Consider the following 8,009-nt stretch of genomic DNA (forward strand, 5'->3'; position numbering starts at 1 on the left):
GGTAGTTTAAATTAAACTGGGCCACTAGGACAAACATGTGTACACTGTTATGGTGTGTTACTCAGGTGAGCAAACTGTGGCAGTATTTTCTATTGTCGGTGCAGATATACTCTTCCTGTAATAAATATACTGATATGGGCAAATCTTTACCACAGATATGCTGTAATTGGACCCATTAATAATTGATAATTATTGTATGAAAAATGAGTGACCTTTCTGCATGTTTACACTTTCCTTACCTGTTGCACTTGGTATGAAGCACAGTGATTTTTTCTTGCTGCCAGCATTACCTTTGTGCACTGTCATGAAGTTCAGTAACTTTCTTGCTTCCAGCTCTACCTGTGTACATTGTCATGAAGCAAGTGACTTTCTTGCTGCCAGCTTTACCAGGTTACTTTGTCATGAAGCTGAGTGACTTTCATGCTACCAGCTATACCCCAGTACATTGTCATGAAGCCGAGTGACTTTCTTGCTACTAGCTTTACCTGAGTACATTGTCGTGAAGCCGAGTGACTTTCTTGCTGCCTGCTCTACCTGAGTACATTGTCATGAAGCCTAGTGACTTTCATGCTACTAGCTCTACCTGAGTACATTGTCATGAAGCCGAGTGACTTTCTTGCTGCTAGCTCTACCTGTGTACACTGTCATGAAGCCAAGTGACTTTCTTGCTACCAGCTTTACGTGAGTAGATTGTCATGAAGCCGAGTGACTTTCTTGCTACTAGCTTTACGTGAGTACATTGTCATGAAGCCGAGTGACTTTCTTGCTGATAACTCTACCTGTGTACATTGTCATGAAGCCGAGTGACTTTCTTGCTACAAGCTTTACCTGTGTACACTGTCATGAAGCTCAGTGACTTTCTTGCTGATAGCTCTACCTGTGTACATTGTCATGAAGCTAAATGACTTTCTTCCTACAAGCTCTTCCTGTGAACATTGTCATGAAGCCGGCTGACTTTCTTGATTCAGCTTTACCTGTGTACACTGTCATAAAGCTTAGTGACTTCCTTGATGCCAGCTTTATCTGTGTACAATGTCATGAAGCCCAGTGACTTTCTTGATTTCATCTGTCATGAAGCTCAGTGACTTTCTTGATGCAGCTTTACCTGTGTACAATGTCATGAAGCTGAGTGACTTTCTTGATGCCAGCTTTACCTGTGTACAATGTCATGAAGCCGAGTGACTTTCTTGATTCCAGCTCTACCTGTGTACACATTGTCATGAACCCCAGTGATTTTCTTGATTCCAGCTTTACCTGTGCACACTATCATGAAGCCCAGTGAACTTCTTGCTACCAGCTCTACAGGTTACACTGTCATGAAGCTCAGTGACTTTCTTGATTGCAGCTTAACTGTGTACACTGTCATGAAGCCCAGTGACTTTCGTGATACCAGCTTTTACCTGTGTATAATGCAGTGGTACAATGTCATTAAGCCCAGTGACTTTCTTGCTGCCAGCTCTACCTGTGAACACTGTCATGAAGCCGAGTGACATTTTCAATGCCAGCTCTACCTGTGAACACTGTCATGAAGCCGAGTGACATTTTCAATGCCAGCTCTACCTGTGTAAACTGTCATGAAGCTCAGTGACTTTCTTGCTACCAGCTTTACCTGTGTACACTGCCATATAATTAATAAATAATAATATTGAAGTTGATTATTGAGTTTTAAAGTTAAAGTCCATAACATCTCCATAAACGAAATGTCAAGCTTTTTAATTTTCTCTGACTTTCAATAACAAGTTTTCACATATATAATACGTATATAATAATATTACAACATTTTCAGGCCAGTTGAAACCAGAGACTACCGGTACATTTTTTGGTGATCATTTGACGAAGCCAGTTGTAGTGCTTTTACAGTTAGGGGGAGTGAGTTTACATTTTGCTGGAACCTTGTTACAGGTATTTCTCTATTACAAAAAGGAACCAAAGGCATGGAAGACTGTTTATGCCTACAAATAATGACATACATATATATATATATATATATATACACGTATATGTTAGTAAATTCATCTACACGTATATGTTAGTAAATTCATCCATGCTAAGCACTTAGTGTTTTGAGTTTTCACTTTTAAACAGTTCAAGGAATTCCAGTGATACCTTACTCAGATGAAATCATGTTGAGAAATTGTGTGCTATGTACATGAATCAGATTTTTACATCAAAAGTCAAGGTTCACAGCCAAGGGCACTGCAGTTCATGGGTGTTCATTTTTAATTCACATATTCATTTTAGCTTAATTGTGATGGAATCTTTAAGCTTATTTTGAACCACATCTGTGTCCACAGTATTGATGTCATAATGTAGGGATAACGCATGTTTTTTTCGTGTTATAGCATCTGCGAATCCTGAGGGATTGGTTGGTACCCAAGCCCGTTAGGGCGAAGGTACCAACGATTCCTGAGGGATTCTGAAGATGTTATAACATGAAAAGAACATGCGCTAACGCTTTTCTAGCAGAAAAGGCGTAAAAAACATGTGAATTAATATATTGTCCCTCAACGTCATTGAATTTCCATGAAATGCGCGGTAAAGTCTACGTTGTTTAGTCACGTTGATGTCATTTCATTTTGAATTATCCGTTTTGGGGCTGTAATGCGTTTACGCTTTGCCACGGAACGTGGATATATAAAAAGATGTTATAACAGCACGTTAGCGCGAGAATCTCTCTGTTAACACATGTTTTCTCTCCTGTTAAAACACCCCCGAAAAGTGACAATAACAGCAGTTTTATGCTAGAATAGAGGATGTGTTCTTGACCCCATTGGGTATCAAATCCATGATCCCCGGGGTGATCAACAAGACACCTTAACCATTATACTACCGCTCCCCCACCTCATGTTTACTAATGACCTCTCTTGTTCAATCTACACATATGATACACATTCTGTTTGTGCTCTGCCTTTCACCAGTAGGCATGTGGAAACACCATGAAAAAGGGTACAAAAATAATGTAAACATTCCATTTGAAAAAAATTTTTTTGTATATTATACGGAAGTGGTTACGCGGAAAATAGTTCCTCTGTTTGATGGTGAATACTGGTGAATTTTTGAGTGAAAGACCTGCAATAAATGGCATGATTTAATAGAGGAGATATGAAATAGTAGGTACATGTACAATTTGACAGAATGAAAATGTCAGAATATGCATAACATGACTTTTTGATAGGGCCTGTTTTGCCTGTTTGCCGCCATCTAGAGAGTATTCTTCATACGCATGTGATTTGGTTCAAAATGGTGGAAAAAAGAGCCGGTCAACCCAATGTTTACTGTGGCTGGAATTTTTTCTCTTGGATAGTTCTGTTGAGTTCAGGTATTTTATAGGGGTTGGAATGCATGCAAAATTGCTATAGTGTCCAGTGCCTATATAGAAACATATAGTAAAAATAACTGTGGTCTTAGGCCTGATATAGTGGAAAATGTCAGAAAGTAAATTGTCAATATTTTTGTTATTTTTCAATCTACATGGCTGAAATTTTGACAGTGAATGGCTGGTAGGCATAGAAATCTGGTAAATATTTAGATTAATCATTACATTTGCTGAAATTGCTTCAGTTTGGGTAAAAAGTATACATGCACTTGAAACTTGTGAAAAATCCTACTTTCAGTTTACATATTTCTGGATTTTTTTCTAATTTTGCAGGTTTTCATGCATGAAATGCATTTTTATAAGTTCTTTGTTTGAAACCGGTATGCGGAAAACAAAATGGGGTATTACAAATGCCGCGATGTGATATTTTTTGATTTTTTAGAAATTTGAGCTGCGACTGAGGAAATCTGACCTAAAGTCAGATATGTATTTTTTTCTATTCTTGTTTACATAAAATTGCTCTTTTGGTTACTTGAATTTACACAGTACACACAGTGTGAATAGTGAAATATGTGTAATCATAATCTGTGCAAGAAAAATCAGTTCAAGGGCTTGAAAATTGGACAGATTAGGCCTGAAATTGGCATATTTCAATTGATTTTGAAGGAAAACAGGCAGATTTTCACACACTAGACTTGCATATTGGTTTCCTTAATGCTTAATTGAGCATAAATCATCATATCTGAGGTCCTGAATTGTATATTTACTTATTCTGTTGGATTTCTTACACTTTTAGTACCTAAAAACCAGAAATGAGAGCGCTCGGGCAATGTGAAGTTTGTCGCATAGACGGGGATTGACCGCCTTTGTACATATATGTCTACAGCTTCTCAGATTTGACCGAAGACAGTTGTTCGGTGTTGTGAATGGGTAAATAATTCCATTTTAGATGCTTTTAATCAAGATCAGGTACTTTCGGTGATTTTGTAAAATTTAATAGACTTCGTTAAATTGCATCGGGAAGCGAAAACAAGCCAGAAAATAGAATTGTAGTGGAATAACATTATTTCAGCCAGTTTTGCCATAATGACTACTTTCTAAATCATGTGTGGTAGTTAGATAACATTTATAATCAGTTACCATGGAATTGGACAGGAATTTGTTCATAATAGTTGATGCAGTAAGCTGTATTCCCAGTGTGAATACTCAGTTCAGATTGTAGCTAATTTCACCTGAAAATAGTAAACATTGCTTCAGATCTAGCAATCAGTAAAGCAAGGAAACTGGACAGACTGCTTTGTGATTGATAGTTTGTTATTCAGACTGTTTGTTATGACAAATTTTACTTACATAAGACTTGAATTTGAGGTTTTATATTACATTATGACAGTTTCAGTATGGGGAAAGAGACTGTGATATAAATATTCATAGAAAAGTTGCTTTGAGGGGCACTTTTTAGCATTTCACACTTTCTTTGCAGTCAGATTGTTTTGAAATATAGTTTGCACATACATACAATCATGTAAACTGATTAAGTATTCATTCTAAGAAATTATGACTAGCTCGACTCATATTTCAGATGTTGTTCGTCCGAAGGCCTTCCAGTCACACAGAAGATCCTGGTTCAGTCGCACGAAGGGTCACTTCCATTGATATTAGTCACAGGAAAAATTAGGAGCACCAGTTGTAGTTTTTCAGGTTGATATTTATTAAGGTTTTTGCTGAAATTAAGTCAGTTTGGAACATTCAGCAGGCAGTGATGTACATTAAAATCATTCTTTATAGAGATAGGGGCTGTTTTGCCAGAATGCTCAGCTGTGATACACAGTGTAAGATTTTGTGCAGTGTAAATGGTCATGGTGTGCAGTTTTCATTTACAGAGGCACTGAATACCTGTAAACTTAAATTTGAGTGAAATATTCAATTCCATGAAAGGCTCAAAGCTCTTTTAGTCACTGATGTCATCATTTTGATTTTCCGAGCTTTTGGCTATGTTTACGCTTAGGTAGCCACAAGATGGATAATAAAAGTATGAATAACAGCACGTTAGCAAACTATCTCATTTAACACATTTTTGCTCTCCTGTTAAAAAGCGAAAATGACATACAGCAGTTTTTGTTAGATGAGATGTTTTACTTTTACCCATGATCCGGTGATAAAAGACATTCCTTTTACGCTCCCCTTTTTACTAATGACTCTTTTCATTACAAATTGATACAGTATATTGTGCTCAGCTTTCAAGTGGCATGTAAAATGAAAGGTAAATGAAAATAAAAAAATGTATATTAACGGAATGACATGCTTGTTTTATTGTGATTTTTGAGTGAAAACTGCATAAATCAATTAATAAGTTAGATAGAAATTTGGTCAGTTTCTTTGACATGAATGTCAAAATGTACGCGATATTTTTGTTTTGCTCAAAATTTGTACCATACCATGTGTAAATTGGAAGCCTGTCAACCCAATTTTAGTGCATTTTCACATAGGTGTTCTTTCAGTTTAATTTTATAGGTTGGAATCATGCAAAATTGTATAGTTGTTTGAAAAGAAAAATAGGGTCTTAGGATATAGTGGAAAATGTCAGAAAGTAAATTGTCAATATTTTTGTTATTTTTCAATCTAAATGGCTGAAATTTTGACAGTGAATGGCTGGTAGGCATAGAAATCTGGTAAATATTTAGATTAATCATTACATTTGCTGAAATTGCTTCAGTTTGGGTAAAAAGTATACATGCACTTGAAAGTTGTGAAAAATCCTACTTTCAGTTTACATATTTCTGGATTTTTTTCTAATTTTGCAGGTTTTCATGCATGAAATGCATTTTTATAAGTTCTTTGTTTGAAACCGGTATGCGGAAAACAAAATGGGGTATTACAAATGCCGCGATGTGATATTTTTTGATTTTTTAGAAATTTGAGCTGCGACTGAGGAAATCTGACCTAAAGTCAGATATGTATTTTTTTCTATTCTTGTTTACATAAAATTGCTCTTTTGGTTACTTGAATTTACACAGTACACACAGTGTGAATAGTGAAATATGTGTAATCATAATCTGTGCAAGAAAAATCAGTTCAAGGGCTTGAAAATTGGACAGATTAGGCCTGAAATTGGCATATTTCAATTGATTTTGAAGGAAAACAGGCAGATTTTCACACACTAGACTTGCATATTGGTTTCCTTAATGCTTAATTGAGCATAAATCATCATATCTGAGGTCCTGAATTGTATATTTACTTATTCTGTTGGATTTCTTACACTTTTAGTACCTAAGAACCTGAAATGAGAGCGCTCGGGCAATGTGAAGTTTGTCGCATAGACGGGGATTGACCGCCTTTGTACATATATGTCTACAGCTTCTCAGATTTGACCGAAGACAGTTGTTCGGTGTTGTGAATGGGTAAATAATTCCATTTTAGATGCTTTTAATCAAGATCAGGTACTTTCGTGTTATTTTGTAAAATTTAATAGACTTCGTTAAATTGCATCGGAAGCGAAAAAAGCCAGAAAATAGAATTGTAGTGGAATAACATTATTTCAGCCAGTTTTGCCATAATGACTACTTTCTAAATCATGTGTGGTAGTGAGATAACATTTATAATCAGTTACCATGGAATTGGACAGGAATTTGTTCATAATAGTTGATGCAGTAAGCTGTATTCCCAGTGTGAATACTCAGTTCAGATTGTAGCTAATTTCACCTGAAAATAGTAAACATTGCTTCAGATCTAGCAGTCAGTAAAGCAAGGAAACTGGACAGACTGCTTTGTGATTGATAGTTTTGTTATTCAGACTGTTTGTTATGACAAATTTTACTTACATAAGACTTGAATTTGAGGTTTTATATTACATTATGACAGTTTCAGTATGGGGAAAGGAGACTGTGATATAAATATTCATAGAAAAGTTGCTTTGAGGGGCACTTTTTAGCATTTCACACTTTCTTTGCAGTCAGATTGTTTTGAAATATAGTTTGCACATACATACAATCATGTAAACTGATTAAGTATTCATTCTAAGAAATTATGACTAGCTCGACTCATATTTCAGATGTTGTTCGGCCGAAGGCCTTCCAGTCACACAGAAGATCCTGGTTCAGTCACACGAAGGGTCACTTCATTGATATTAGTTTACAGGAAAAATTAGGAGCACCAGTTGTAGTTTCTCAGGTTGATATTTTTTAAGGTTTTTGCTGAAATTAAGTCAGTTTGGAACATTCAGCAGGCAGTGATGTACATTAAAATCATTCTTTATAGAGATAGGGGCTGTTTTGCCAGAATGCTCAGCTGTGATACACAGTGTAAGATTTTGTGCAGTGTAAATGGTCATGGTGTGCATGTTTCATTTACAGAGTGCACTGAATACCTGTAAACTGTAAGATTTGAGTGAAATATTCATTCCAGAAAGACTCATAAGCTTTTTAGTAAGCTCACATATTGGATTTTTCAGAGCTGTTTGGCTCATTTTACCTAGGGCAGCCATAAATGAATGATCACTGAAAAGTATATGACACATATATGTACAAAAGCTATTCATTCTCATATTTGCCACATACTAGGCTGCTTAAAAAGGGCAAATTTGACAGCTACAGGATTTTTGTTAGTTCACATTTTACTTTTTCGTGTGAGTAGACTCCGCGTTTTGACGTGCTTTTTGTAATATGAATAGTTTTCCTTAAAATTGGAACAGTGATAT

General features: G+C 36.0%; 1 long non-coding RNA gene across 2 annotated transcripts; it reads left to right on the forward strand.

Moving 5' to 3' along the window:
* Window positions 1-1,163: 1,163 nt before the first annotated feature.
* On the forward strand, window positions 1,164-7,443 carry LOC128549430 (uncharacterized). Of its 2 annotated transcripts, XR_008367608.1 has the most exons (7): window positions 1,164-1,305; window positions 1,787-1,902; window positions 3,176-3,319; window positions 4,113-4,246; window positions 4,896-5,014; window positions 6,581-6,714; window positions 7,365-7,443. It is a non-coding gene; the product is annotated as an uncharacterized LOC128549430 (long non-coding RNA). The 2 variants fall into 2 exon arrangements; XR_008367609.1 differs by lacking the exons at window positions 1,164-1,305; window positions 1,787-1,902; window positions 3,176-3,319 and adding an exon at window positions 3,405-3,517.
* Window positions 7,444-8,009: the final 566 nt, after the last annotated feature.

Source organism: Mercenaria mercenaria, chromosome 16 (assembly GCF_021730395.1).
Source record: "Mercenaria mercenaria strain notata chromosome 16, MADL_Memer_1, whole genome shotgun sequence".
Taxonomy (NCBI): Eukaryota; Metazoa; Mollusca; class Bivalvia; order Venerida; family Veneridae; genus Mercenaria; species Mercenaria mercenaria.